The following is a 2,500-nucleotide window of genomic DNA, read 5'->3' as shown; positions in this document are numbered from 1 at the left end:
GGGCGTTATCGGTGGCTGCGTCTCCCATTTGGTTTGAAAGTCAGCAGCGAAATCTTCCAAAAACGTCTGCATCATGCTCTTGAGGGCCTTGAAGGGGTGCGCTGTATCGCTGACGATGTGATTATCTGGGGTCGAACAGATGAGGAACACGATACACGTGTCCGTACCTTCCTCAACTGCTGTGTTGATAAGGGTATCACCTTGAGCAAAGAGAAGTGCCGCTTTGGTCTCAGCGAGATTCCGTTCATGGGTCATGTCTTAACCAGTGATGGCCTCAAGCCAGACCCCACTAAAGTGGAAGCAGTCCAAAACATGGTTCCTCCTCAAGACAAAGCATCTGTAGAAAGACTACGAGGAACAGTAAATTACCTGTCTAAATTTGTTCCAAACCTTGCCGATGTGATGCGTCCAATCTATGACCTAGCTCTCCCTACCTCCGAGTGGATGTGGGATGCTGTACACGAGAAAGCCTTTACAGAGATGAAGCGTTTGCTGACAAACGCACCTGTGCTAGCCTACTTCGATCCAAGTAAAAACCTATCGATCCAGTGTGACGCTAGTGGACAGGGACTGGGAGCCGCCCTACTTCAAGACGGTCAGCCGCTAGCATACGCCAGCCGCGCTTTGAGTGAGGCAGAAACGAGATATGCTACCATAGAGAAGGAGATGCTCGCAATTGTATTTTCCCTAGAAAAGTGGCACCAGTACACGTTTGGCCGCCCTGTGACTGTGTACTCAGATCATAAACCACTTGCAAGCATCGTAAAGAAGCCCTTGGACAGAGCCCCTAAACGCTTACAGGGAATGCTAATGCGCGCCCTGGCATATGACATTGAAGTGCGATACCTAAATGGTAAAGAGATGTACCTGGCCGACACGCTCAGCAGGGCTCACCTGCCAAAAGCCTCTGATTGTGGACAAGAAGAATTCGAGACCATAAATGCCCTCTCCTACCTGATCATGCCTGACGAGAAGATCCGCGAGATCCGCCAATACACCAACGATGACACCTCTCTTCAACAGCTGAAACGCGTAATACAGGAAGGTTGGCCAGCAGATGAGAAATCGCTCCCACCCCTTGTCACCCCATACTTCAGTGTTAGGGATGAGCTCGCAGTCACTGATGGCCTTATATTTCGTGGCGAGCGGCTTGTTATACCAAAGGGAATGCGCACAGCTGTCAAAAAAGATGTCCACAGTGGACACCAAGGAATTGAGGCCTGCCTGCGCCGTGCAAGGGAACATGTTTATTGGCCCGGCATGAACAAGGAATTAAAAGCTTGGATTCGCACCTGTGAGACATGCCGCGAGTATGAACTAACACCTTGTAAAGAGACGCTCATGTCTCATGAAATCCCGGACGGAGCTTGGGAGAAAATTGGGGCAGACCTTTTCACCTGTAATGACAAAGAGTACCTCGTCACCGTCTGCTACAAGTCCAACTTCTGGGAATTGGATCCACTCACCGACACCAAATCATCAACTGTGATCAAAAGATTGAAGTCACACCTGGCACGATATGGTATTCCTAGACAACTGGTTACAGATAATGGCCCCCAATTTACATCACGTGAATTCAAATCTTTTACCAAGACATGGGGCATTGAGCACACTACCATATCACCGCACCACAGCCAGGCCAATGGAAAAGTTGAATCGGCTGTGAAGACGGCAAAAAGAATGTTACGCAAGACATCAAAGTCAGGAGAAGACCAGTACCTAGCTCTACTCAATATCCGGAACACACCAACTCAAGGTGTTGCCAGTAGCCCGGCACAGCGTCTTTTGGGGAGAAGAACAAGAAGCTTGTTACCGTCCACAAGATCGCTCCTGGAACCCAGAAGCCCACCCAGCCTCTATGAAAGGGAACAACTCCAGCTCAACCAAAAGAGGCAGCAGCATTACTACAATCGGTCATCCCATGACCTTCCGGCCTTAAAAGCTGGCGACACAGTTAGAATGAAACCATTTGTCCTTGGAAAACACAGTTGGGATGAGGGTCACGTGACAAAGCGACTAGATGAGAGATCCTATGAAGTCCAGTCACACGGTTCCAGCTTTAGACGCAATAGGCAGCACCTAGTGAAGAGCCCTACCATTCCCGCAGCGGATGCACTGCCTGTACCAGATCCACTGCCTGGACCTCAACGGGGTCAGGATACTCAATTGCCAAACACAAGAGCTGCGAACGGCCAGAAAAGCCACCTGGAAGCAAGGACCACCAAGCAGTCGTCACCTGTGTGTACTCGCTCGGGCCGTGTCATCAAAGAACCAGTTAGATTCCAGGACTATGTTAAGACTTAATCATTTTTTGTTTTTGTTTTTTTTTTTCTATTACTCTTTTGTAAGGACTGAGAGACACTCGCAACGTTGCTTTAGTTCATTTTCGCTAAAAAAAAAAAAAAAAAAAAAAAAGGGGAGGATGTAACAATATTGCTTAACATTGGCTATCATTGTAAACCGTGACGTCGGTTAGCCTCGTTTTGAAGAATAAAAACAT

Source organism: Montipora capricornis, chromosome 8, assembly GCF_036669925.1.
Source record: "Montipora capricornis isolate CH-2021 chromosome 8, ASM3666992v2, whole genome shotgun sequence".
Taxonomy (NCBI): domain Eukaryota; kingdom Metazoa; phylum Cnidaria; class Anthozoa; order Scleractinia; family Acroporidae; genus Montipora; species Montipora capricornis.
This window is presented reverse-complemented; position numbering follows the sequence as displayed.